This window comes from Petaurus breviceps, unplaced genomic scaffold, assembly GCF_028583685.1.
Source record: "Petaurus breviceps papuanus isolate PSGF00001 unplaced genomic scaffold, PetGlider_PUasm1.0 227, whole genome shotgun sequence".
Lineage (NCBI taxonomy): Eukaryota > Metazoa > Chordata > Mammalia > Diprotodontia > Petauridae > Petaurus > Petaurus breviceps.
The window spans coordinates 1,023,023-1,036,143 of NW_027185896.1; the positions used below are offsets into that span (position 1 = coordinate 1,023,023).

Below are 13,121 nucleotides of genomic sequence, written 5' to 3' on the forward strand. Positions count from 1 at the left end.
TGGAGACACCAAGACATTACCATTGCAAGTACAAAACTTTTTACTTCAGAAATTCAGTGGATCCATGTTCTCATCAAAGTGTGTTTTCTCTCCCATCAGTTCAAATCACAACCTTATCAACCTGTGAAATTTCTTTCCTTTCATAAGTGGACCCTGAGAGAAAGCAAAGTACCATTCTCTCATAAATCTTCTACTTAAGATCTATCAAGTGTGCTGAAGGCCTTTCTCTTAATGTTTTTATATTTTGTGCATGCTAGTGTAGAACTAGGCTAGGTTAGACAGTGACAGGGAATGGAAACTAGAGGACTAGACTTGGAGTTAGGAAGACCAGAGTTGAAAATTGCTCCAGACATTTATTTGTGTCTTTATGGGAAATTCATTTAACTTCTCTCAGTCTCATTTTTCTCATTTGCATAACATTGGTAACAATAACCTTTGCCTCACAGAGTTGTGAAAGCCAAACGAAATAATATATGTAAAGTGCTTTGCAAATTTTAAAGCTAATTATTATGATTGTATTTCCTGGACAATTTCATTGAGATACATAGCTTTTAATCGATAACATGCTGCAGTCTGCTTATATAGCCAGAGTTTGTACTTCACTGTCTTTTGGGATATATACTTTTGAAATCATTGTTTTTCTATGATTGGTACCTATTTGATAATACCAGGAGAATATCAGTATTATGTATGTATGTATGTGAATATATGTGCATATATTCATACATATACACATATATGTATATATTTATAGTGAGTGTTATCAATGTGGAATTGTTGAAATGTAATCTAGACCATTCTCTTCTCCCCTAGACACTCAAAAAAGATTAACCTAAAAATGCACACAGGAAAAACCAAGTGGATGCAGAATGTCTATTGCCAAGACTAATCATATAGTTATATACACAGTTAATTGAATTTGTTTAATGTAACTGGGGATTGGTAAATGGGCCCAGTCCTTATTAACACGTACAGAGAATCTAGTTGATACAATCCCCATGTAAACTTTGGTGCATGGGTAGGTCCTTTAGGAGCTTGATTGATGTGAACTTTGGAGAATATATGTAAAGACTGGGTTCATTGGCACAATCAACATGTATATCCTAGTCAGGTATAATTGAGATACACACAACTTAGTAAAAAAATGATTTAAAATAATATTATATATGTATATTATTTTATAAATACAGCTATTGTAAATGTTATCTCCACAATTTAAAGACAAGCTCCTTGAGGACAGGGATAGTAGACGAAGAGGCAGGCCCAGAAGGCTCCTGATCAACAAGGAGGGCAAATCGTCCCACCGACCACAAGGGCCACTACCAGGCCTACCACCAAAGGGCTGGGACTGGAAAGAGCAAGGTAAGAACCAAATGCAGGGGCCCCTGTCCTGGATAGCAAATACTCCTGGGGCTACCACTTCATAGCCCAGAAATAAAAAAAAAAAAGCCCCTATCAGGATCTCCAAAGATCAGGATGACAGAGAGAACCTGCTCCAACCCCTCCTCCCCCCCCCAACCCTGAAAACATAGTAACTATTGCCCCAGGGCAAAACCCTCTACAGTAAAGGCTTGGGATCCCTAGAGGAAGGGTGTGGCTAGGACCCTGCCTCAAAATAGGCAGAAACCAGACTACAAAGACTCTGAAGTCCTACTATCCTCAGAGGGAGGAACCAAATTCAGAGGGAGACAATGTGGACTCCACACCCACAGCTGAAACATCAACAGGGAATGGGTCCCAAGCACAGAAAGCTCTCCCAGATGAGATCAAAAGGACAGGGGTAGTTTTTGCTTTTTTAAAATTATATACCCAGCAATTAGAACAGTACCTCACAAATAATAAGCATTTTTTAAATGTGTTGATTGATTTTCATTCTTTGAAGGAATTCAGAGAGAAACAATTCTGAAGACAACTCCTTAACTTGCTATTATTCTTTTGCATTTAATGGTGTACAGACTATTGTAGAGGTAGATAAAATAACTTCTTTTTAAGGAAAAAAATTCTGTTCTTTTTTCAATGAATAAAACTTTCTTCTCTCCTTGACATACATTTTTTACCACTGGAGAGAAAAAGAAAGAAAAGCAACCCATATAGCAAATAATCAAGCAAAAATGATTTCTGCATGGGTCATATCTAAAAAACGTGACTCGATTTGCAACCTGAATCCATCATTTCTCTGTCAGCATGTTTCATGATAAGTCTTCTGGAGTTGTAGTTTGTCATTGTGTCCGTAAGAGTTCTTAAGTCTTTCAAAGTTGTTTATTGTTACCATATTGTTATAGTACAAATTTCTTTACTGATTCTTCTTACTACATTCTGAATAAGTCTTCCTTGATTTATCCTATAGAACAATAGTGTGTCATTGTATTTATATACTGTAATTTATATAGCCATTCCCAAATTGTTGGGCACCTCCTTAGTTTCCACCATAAAAACTGCTTATATAGATGTAATATAAATAACAAATATAATATATTTATTCAATATATGTATATATATGTATATATGGGTCCTTTTCCTCTTAGATTTTTGGAGTATAAACTTAGTTGTAGTATTTTTGGGTAAAAGGATATGCATGGCTTTGGGAACATAATTCCAAATAACTTTCCAGAATGGCTGAACCAGTTCATAGTTGATGTGAATAATTCATTGCCTCTCCTGTTCCCTACAAAGTGAATTAATATGCCCATTGAACATTCATCATTTCCCTTTTTGGGGAGGTCATCTTTCCTTATATGACATATGAAGTGCAATCTAAGAGTTTAAAAAATTTTATTTCTCAAGTTATTAGTGGTTTGGAGCATTTTTACATATATCTATTGATAGCTTGGATTTCTTTCTCTGAAAATTACCTATTTATATCTATTGACCATTTATCAACTGGAGAATGGTTTCCGTTCTCATAAATCTCAATCAGTTCCATATATATGTATAATATATACATAGTAATGTTATATAATCAATATAATCCTTTTATATTCTGTGACACTCTCTATACTTTGACCAAGAAATATTCCCCTATCCATGGATCTGAAAGGTAATTTCTTCCTTTCTCTTCTAATTTGTTTATTTTGTGTCTAAGTCAGATACCTACTTGGAGGTTACCATGATATATGGTATGGAATGTTGGCCTACACCTAGTTTCTACTGTTTTCAGTTTTCTCAACTATTTTTGTTGAATAGAGAATTTTACTTGAACAATTGGGTTTATCAAACACTAGGCTACTGTGCTCACTTATTTCTGTATGTTGCTTATCTGCTTTTTTTTTCACTGCTCAACAACCTCTGTATTTTTTGATCAGTAAAATATTGTTGGAATGATCTGGTACTTCCAGGCTCTCTTTCTTGCTACTTTTTTATAATTCCCCTTGAAATTCTTGACCTTTTGTTCTTCTAGATAAATTTTATTATTTTTCTAGCTTAATAAAGTAAGTTGTTGGTAGTTTGACTAGTATGACAATGAATAAGTAATTTACTTTAGGCAATATTATTTTTTAATTATATTGGCTCAGTCTACCCATTATCAATTGATATTTCTCCAATGATTTAGATTTATCTTTATTTGCATGAAGAGTATTTTGTAGTTGTTCCTGTGTGTGTCTTGGCCAGTAGACTCCCAATTATTTAATGCTTTCTTTAGTTATTTAAAATGGAATTTGTCTTTTTTATCGCTTCCTGTGGGGTTTTGTTGATATACAGAGATGCTGATAATTTATGGGGGTTATTTTTAAAGTCAATTTTGCTGAAGTTACTGTTTTAATGAATGCTCTAGTTGTTTCTCTAAGTAAACCATTATATCATTTAAAAAAACACTATAATTTTATTGACTCCTTGCCTAACTGTATTTCCTCAACTTCTTTTCTCCTTCTCATTGCTATAATTATTATTTTTAACACTCTATCAAAGAATAATGGTGATAACAGATATCTTTATTTTTCCTTTTACCATTTCAGAAAGGTTTTTAATTTATTTATATTATATTGAATGCTAAGTTTAGGTTTTATACATATAATGCTTATGAAAGTCTATTCATACTTCTCAACTGATAGCTTTTTATAATGGAATAAATGTCCAAGTGTTTAAGTTCATCTTCTGAGTGCTAACTAAAAAATCATTGGTACAACTCTAGTAGTGGTAGTATTAGTAATAGTAGTAGTACTACTAGTAGTAGTAGTAATGATAATGGTAATAATAATAATAATTAATAATAGTATTTGTGTAATACTTACTATATTCCAGGCACTGTGCTAAGCACTTTGCAATTATTATCTCATTTGATCCTTCCAACAACATTAAGAGGTAGATACCCTTATTAACCCCGTTTCACAGATGAGGAAACCATGACAGACAGAGACTAAGTGACTTGCTAATGGTAACCCAGCTAGTAAGTACCTGAGGCTGGATTTGAATTCAGGTTTTCCTTACTCTAGTGCCATTGTTCTATACACTGTGCTACTTACCTGCTTCTAGCAGAAAGGGTGATAACATAGTCCTTCTCTTGTTCCTACATTATTTTGACTTATTCTGGCCAATTTCTATATCTTAAAACTTATGATTTACTTTTGCTTGGAGATTTTGAATAATTGTCATGGTGACATTTATTTAAAATGTTGATATTAAGTTTTTATTGATCAATTTTACATACAAGTGATTGTGAAGAATAGGTTGTTTGTAATAATGTTTTAGTTCCAGTAAAATATATTAGTTGAGCTCTAAATTATATTTTGAGTTCTATATTTGAAATGTGAAGTTTTCTTATCTGTCAGTCCATGAAAGGTAGAGAGCTTTTGATATATAATTCTCATCTAGCTCTACTACTCAGGGCTGAACTCCTCTGGACTTTTCCATCATAGTCTTGTATGTGGTACCTTCCCTCCACTTCCAGTCCTGCTTTTCAGGTTCCTTTTGATTGTTATTTCCTCCCATTATATGTCAAGCTCCTCAAGAGCACGTACTTTCTCTTCCTTCATTCCTCCATTCATTTGCTCATTCGTTCATTCATTTTTCCTTCCCTCCCTCCCTCCCTTCCTTCCTTCCTTCTTTCCTTCCCTCCTTTCTTCTTCTTTCCTTCCCTCCTTTCTTCTTCTTTCCTTCCCTCCTTTCTTCTTTCCTTCCTTCTTTCCTCCCATCCATCCATCCTTCCTTCTTTCCTTCCATATATCCTTCCTTCCTTTGTTTTCCCACCACTTAGCACAATATCCATAACATAATGAAGACATAATGCTTTCTGACTTGACTTGATTTGAGATATGGAAAGGAAAATGTCAGGGTATAAATGGCAAACTTGAGGAGAGGAATGTCTCTACAAGAGACAGTCTAACTCATGAAAGTCTAGCTCCCCTGTAATGGGAATGGGAATTTGAAGATCTCCTGCTTTGAAAGTAAACTCTGCCTCCCTAATAAGCTGAATGTAATCACATGGAGCCTGTGGTGGGAGGAGTTTGCTGAAGGGTAGAGCAGAGTCACAGGAGGCTGGGAGTCTGAGCTAGCAAGACGATGGGAGAGAGAGGAGCTCAGGCAAGGAGAAAGAGAGGTTTGTGAGCAAATATTGATCTTGTATTGGTTTGTGGGAAGGCTGAAGGATGGCATGGCTCTCTGTTGTTATGGCTTGTTAATTTCTTTACTATTATAATGGAAATGGCTTACTGGTTTTGGGATATGGTTTTCTGGTGTCTAAATATATGCTTTGGTTCTGTCCTCTATGTGGAGAGTTTGTTATATTTTATAATCAAATGTCATGTGATATTTATAATCATGGTCATTCTTGTGACTGTGGGCACTGTAAACATTGCACTAGCACTATACCCCCACAAAAAAACAACAACCATATGTTGATAGCCCATATTATCACAATAAACAATTCCATGTGACTATCACAGAATCTCAGATTGGATGGGATCTCAGTGGTTAGTGATTACAAACAGTAATTGACTAAAAATGCCTCATACAGTATTTCTTTAGTTGGTCTTCTAACTTTTGATGGAAGACTTTCTGCAAGGGAAAAATCTACTACCACTCAAAATTGACCATTTCACTTTTGGATGATTCTAATAATTATAAAGTCTTGCCTTGCCATCAAATCTATATCTTCTTCTCTGCAATTTCTACTCATTCCCACTAGTTTTACCTTTTAGGACTAAAGCAGTATAATTCTACATAACAGTCCTCCAAATGCTTTAAGACAGCTATTCATATCTTTCCTTAGTCTTCTATATGTCTAAACATTCTCAGTTCTATTAATTTGCCAGCATATAGCATGACCATGAGATCCTTCACCATCCTGGTAATTCTTTGGATGCTCTAGGCAGTTAGGTGTTGTTTTCATTCTTCATTTTCAAAGAAGACCAAGAATTTCATGATGGTTGGGTAAAATAGTGAATGATAGCTAATACCTTGCCTTGTGCATGAATTTGATTTAAGTGAGACAGAGTTGTGCAAAGTTGTCAGCTTTGTTCTCTCTTCCAGAGTCATCAAAGCCCAGTGACAAAACAGAAATCAGGACAACTGGTGATGGTCTGGGGTGCAACAGATGATCTTGGCATCTTCAATATCTGACCAAGCTCTAAGCATTCCACAGCATTTGCTTCAAGCCTCCTTCATGGCCATTGGAGCAAATTGTTCTCATCTACCCATTCCACTGGGGCAAGTCTTCACATGCTTGGGATAGACATAGCCCTAACTCATGATTGATTTTGAGCCTTATTGATTACCATCAATCTAGTTTAGCCTGTCAAGATGGTTTTTACTCGGGTATGGCCACTATGCATGCTACAGTTCCTTGGAGCCACAGGTGAGTTGGGTTATTGGTTGACACCAAAGATGAATGAGCAGCCCTGAAAAGGACTTGGCAAACCCTCACTCCAGAGGAGGTAGTTCTCCATGAATACTCTATATGTCCTTTGGCATATCTATGACCATGCCAACCTAAATGTACCCTCTCTCATCTGATCTTGGAAACTAAGCAGGGTCACACCTGGTTAGTACTTGGATGGGAGACAACCTTGGAATTTCAGGTACTCTAGGCTGGCACATATTAAGTACTGCATAAACATTGTTGTTATTATCATTATTAATTAATGGAGTTGTACAAATGATACTTTCAGTGAACCTTCAGAAGGTGAACTTAAATACTTGTACATTGATTTAATTGCAAAAATATATTGATAAAAAAATGAATAGATCTCCCTTTCATATAATAAACACCTCTGTAAAACCAAGAACCAGAATTCAATGTAAGAGAAATAAACTAAAAGAATTTCTAAAAAGGATAGTGGTAAAACAAGGACGCCCAGCATCACTACTACTCTTTAAGAGAATGTTAGTAGAACTAGACTTGGAGTCAGAAAGACCTGATTTCAAATCCTGCCTCAAATAGCTACTACTATCTGTATGAATAAATAAGTACCAAATTCTTTTTTTTTTTTTAAGCAGTTGGGGTTAAGTATTGTGATGTTCAGGGTTCTATAGTTTTTCAAAATTGCTTGTCTTTCTGTTGTTACTGTTCTTGTATAAATTGTTCTTCTAATCTCCTTGCTTCACTCTGTAACAGGTCTTACAAAATCTTACCAGGTTTCTCTGAAACTGTTCCTTTGATCATATCTTGTGATGCAATAATATTCCTTTATATATCGTAATTTGTAGAGCCAATTTTTCAGTTGATGAATACTCCCTTAATTTATAGAGGTTTTTTTCCCTCCACCACCAAGACTTACTATATTGTTGGTCATTTCTTCTTTTTTAAAAATCATTTTTGGGCTATTCTAATAAGTGGCATGATTAATTCAACAACTATGCAAAGTGTAGTATAGTATAGTACACAAAATTTGGGGGAAGATGTTCAACTTTTTTTCCCGAATGGCTAGACCAATTTGCAGCTCTACCACCAGCACATCATTGTGTCTTTTCCTGTAGCCCCATTCAACATTTGTTATTTCCTTTTTAATTTTTTTTCTGTAGGTCATCTTTAGCAAGCATATGGAAAAGAAATAGAATAAAAAATGTTTTAATTTGCATTTTATAATTGTGAGTGATTAGGACCATTTTTTCCATATGTTTCTTGTTACATTGGATTTCTCCCTTTCAGAACGACCTGTTTATATCCTTTGACCATTTATCTGTTAGGGAATGTCTCTTGTTTTTATGAATTTCAATCAGCTCCATATAAATAAATAAATATGTGCATGTATACATACACATATATACATATATATGAAGAGAGAGGTATATAGATAGATATAAATACTTATCTATGTTACATATCTTTCATGTAAATAAGGATGACATTATTGGCCACTATCACTGGTTATGCCTTTTGAATGATCAATAGCTAACTCTTCCTCCTCCCTGTGGTTATTGTTACTATTACTACTGATTGATATTCATTTAGGGCGTTCAAATTTACAAAGAGATTTACATAACTATATCATTTGATTCAATAGTTGTTTTTTGTAGGTGTAATGGATATTAATGAATCATTCACATTCTTGAATTTCTTTCCCTTTTGTCCCATGTCTCTCATTGATCAACAAACAGCACGCATTCACCAAGTGACTAGATGTACAGCCAATGGACTAGAATTCTTTTCTGTGTGAAGTTAACTGCCTATTAGCTAGTGGGATGGAATCCATAAACTTGGCTTCGTTTTAAGCAGATTTTAACCAATTGACTTCTAAACAACAATGATTATATTTGCCTCATGAGTGAACATGTTTTATTTTTAATATTAAAAATAATTTCTAGTAAAATCTTAGTACACAAATACTATATTGACTTAATTGGCATATGTAGAGATTCATAACACTATATAAGTGGTTTTAGAGTAAAAATAAAATGGGGGCTTCCATCTCTAAATTAGATAATTGAATTGAGTATAAGCAAAGAGTAGACATGAAAAGAAAGGTGTTTTTGAAGATCCAAACTACAAATTACAATTTTAAGAAAAGATGTGGCAAAGGCAAGGCTGGCATATTATTTGTTTGTGTCAAGTGAAGATTATATACTATGGACAGGGAATCACAAACATTTCCCTTCCCTTCTGTCTCTCACCTCCCAAACAATAAACTTCCATTTGTATTGACTTCCTAGGCTATTCAATTTGAGCCATAGAATCATAGATTTTAAGTTGAAAGGAACTTTTGAGGTCCTTGAATTCTCATTTTACAGATAAAGAGGAATGAAGAGATTAGGTGAGTTTCCACAGTGCTACAGCCACCAAGGACCTGAAGGAGAATTTGAATCCATTTCTTCCTGACTTTAGGTTCAACACTCTACTAAACTACATGCTCTCAGTGAATCTAGTTCAACAAGCATTTGTTCAATGTTTGATATGTTGCCAGTATGAGAGTTTTATTGCTCATCTCATTTGCTAGAATTCTGGGCCAGCAATCTGAATACCTATCAATGAAGTGTATTCAATTGCTTAGGATTTCTTTTTTTTTTTTTTAAAGCAATCGGAGTTAAGTAACTTGCTCAAGGTTACACGATCTATTTCTGGGTGTGGTGCTAAGTATCTGAGCCTGGATTTGATCCAGGTCTACGCAACACTGGGGCCAGTGCTCTTACTTGCTGTGTTACCTGGCTGCCCCTGCTTAGGATTTCTTAAATGTGGACTTAGATGAGTGGTCCTCAAGGTATTAGCTATAGACCCCTGGCAGTTGTTTATGGGATGGTTTCAAAATCTAGGCTAGGTAGTAATGGTCTCTGAACAAAGGTCCTAGTCAAGCCTAAGGAGAAAGACTGGGAACAATTTCTTCTAGGTGACTACTGCTAAAAACTCAACAACTCCATCTGGAAAACATCTGTTATCATCACCAATCTAAATAAAAAGCAATGCCACTAGATCTCATCATCATTTGATTCTGGGCTATGGTCTCTGTCAGGATTAAAAAGGGACGTCTGGAAAATGTTATTAAAGGAGATTATCAATAATTCCATTCAGCAAGTATATATTGAGCCCCTATTATGTGGTTATCACTTTGCTATTCAAATAGCATTCAGTCCTGGGTTGATCCCTTCTGTTCCTGTAATGACATATGGTGATTGAATGTTTATTTTAAATCAATCAAAGGGAGGTAGGAGAAACAGAGGGTGCAAGAATCACTGATTTTATATTGTATATAAATAGTATTCTAAATGGGACATCCTTATTGGATGACTAATGAGTTGATATTTCATGACTGAGCCATTTAATATCGATACTTTCCATATAAATGAAATCAGAAGATTTAAGAAAGTTTTAGCTAAATGGAAATGTAGTAGCCTCTTCTTGGAGGGGTAAATAAAGGAGCTAGAAGAGCTGGTTAAATCCCATACAACCAAAAATTACTTAAAATGGGTCACTTGGTCATCTCACATTTTTGTGCTCATAGAGAACAATATGAAGAGACTACCAAGGAGGCATTTGTTGCTTATGTGACATCACCTCTTCCACAGAATGAAGAGGTAGGTAGATACTGCAAAGAATGTGGGTAAGACCTTCTAAATAAAACAAATATATAGTTAATGCTCTGTGAGTTCTATGTGAATTTTGGGTACTTCCATAGCTAAACTCTGTTGATTTTCAGTATTTAAAAAAATTGACATGAATGAGATTAAAGGCTTATGGAATACACAGAAATATCACTTCATGATTTCTTGAATTCACAGTTTGAAAGATAAGGGACATAGTGAGGATAGAATAATATCACAATAAAAAGAATGTGACTCTATCTCATTGGGAAAGAAATATCTTGTTACTTATGTTTATGAATCCTATTATCTGTCAACCTGTTAGATCAACAAATAAATGAATGAACAAGAGTAAAGGCAAAGAATCATTGACAGCAACAATTTGACCTATTCAACCAAGGTAGTAATACTGAAAAGTGGGAAATGAGAAAAAAAGGCAAATAATCAAAGACTATGAATAAGCAGTTTTCAAAAGAAAAAAATCTGAGCTATCAAGAGATATATGAAAAAACACTCCAAATAGCTAACAATTAGATAAATACAAATTGAGGCTACTCTAATGTTCTATATCAAAGTTATTATATTGCTAAAAATGATAAAAAATGAAAGTGTCTATTTTAATGTTCTGTGCTCATTTGGTCATGAACTAGTTTCCTATCCTTAGATGATTTCTTATATACTCTTCTAATTTATAATAAAACTTGCTTTAAGGGGTGGCTAGGTGGTGCAGTGAGTAAGAGCACCGACCCTGGAGTTGGGAGAACCCAGGATCAGTTCTGGCCTCAGATACTTAACACCCACACAAAACAGAACTGGCTGTGTAACCTTGGGCAAGTTACTTAACCCCAATTGCTTAAAAACAAAAACCTAGCTTTAGGTTATATATCTCCATTTGTAATTTATCTTGATATATTTTGTGAGATATTGTTATAAGCCTAATTTCTGCCAGTTTTCTTTCCATTTGGATCTAAAGCTGGAGTATTTGGGTTTATTGAACACTGTATTAGTAGGTTCATGTCTTCTGTATGTTGTGTAGTTAATGTAGTCTGCTGAAAGAATTCTACTAAATCATTTCCATGATTGCTACTTTGTAGTGCTTGAGATTAAATACTGTTAAACTTCCTCCCTTCTCACTTTTCCCCACTTGTTTCTCTAGGATTCTTTTGTTCCTTCAGAAAAATGTTATTATCATTGCTCAATTTTATCTAAAATGTTTGTGACAAGGTTCCACAGGGATATTAGTTTTCTTTTTCTGTTTTGATTTTCTCTGATTTAGGTATCTAGCAAATACTTTCACCAATGAGAACTCAGCTGGATCCTTTCTTTTGCAAACAGGTTTTTTTTATAATATTAAAATTAATCATTTTTGAATATTTGAGAGAATTGGCTTATAAATACATCTGATCCTAGATTTTCCTTTTTTTTTTCTTTTTGGGAGGGCAATTGGGGTTAAAGTGACTTGCCCAAGGTCACAGGGCTAGTTTTTTTGTGTTGTGTCTGAGGCTGGATTTGAACTCAGGTTCTCCAGACTCCAGGGCCTGTGCTCTATTCATGGTGCCACCTTAGCTGCCCAGAGATTTTGGATTTTCTTCTTTATAATTTCCTTTATGCCTTGTTCAATTTCTTTTCCTGAGATTATCCACTTAAATGTTTTATTTCTAGTTCTGTCAATCTAGACATTTTATATTTTTGTAAATACTTAACCATTTTCATCTAAGTTGTCAGTTTTTCATACTTTCTAATATTTCATATTTATATTCTAATATTTAATATTTTCTAATAATTTTCTTTGATTTTAAAAATTAAAAACATTGAATTTATAAATAAAACTAGGATTTTAAAAAACAAATAAAATAGATTACAATTAATTTTTTCTGCTGCTTTCCCTACTCCTGATTTTTTAAGGTCTCTTTAAATATTTAAGTACTTAATTCAGTTTTCCCTTTGTAGATCTTCTTTTTGTAAATCTAGAGATCAATCTCTTGCTTTTTAAAATAAGGACCAACAAATGTACACATGAGAGAACAGGTTTTATTATTTAGGCTTTTCTTGGATTATATTGTCCTTTTTACATTTCTATTGTTTGCGACATTTAAAAATCAAATAATTTCTTCATTTTGGTGTCCCCTTTTCTCCAAAGGAATACTAAAATCCTCTCCTTTTTAAATTAATTTTTTAATGAATGATTAAATAGCTCAAGTTTTCAGGATATGTTATTTGGGGTTACATCATAAGTAATTTCTTTTTTGAATACTCGTTCACATCCTCTGCTATGATTTCTTGTGAATATACAACAATCTTTTGCTATTTGAATTGGATTTTCTTCTTTTGAAAGTCTCTAGCTGCTTGAAAATTTTGCTGCTACTGAAATTATTAAATGTAACCATTTTAAACCTTATAGCTTGGACCAATTTTTTTCTGGTGACAATATTATAACAATCATAGTGATCATTGCTTTGTTCATTGTATTCAGTTCTGGACAATTTTCTTATGTTTTTTGGTACATCATGGTGCTCAAGTTTTTTTTTTTCCCTTTGTCATTTTCTTTGGAGAGATATATGATTTTTGGGGGCAATTGGGAGGTACAGTGGATAGAGTGCTGTGTTTGGAATCTGGAAGATTTATCACCATGAATTTTAATCTTTTTTTTTTTTTTTTTTTTTTTTTTTCTTTTT

General features: G+C 34.1%; 1 long non-coding RNA gene across 1 annotated transcript in view; it reads left to right on the top strand.

Annotated features, from left to right (window-relative positions):
• Positions 1-5,436: 5,436 nt before the first annotated feature.
• The window catches only part of LOC138166973 (uncharacterized), a 200,884-nt gene continuing 193,199 nt past the window's right edge, over positions 5,437-13,121 (top strand). Inside the window, exons 1-2 of the long non-coding RNA XR_011169789.1 lie at positions 5,437-5,533; positions 6,466-6,790. This is a non-coding gene — a long non-coding RNA (uncharacterized lncRNA). The remainder of the gene's footprint in view (positions 5,534-6,465; positions 6,791-13,121) is intronic.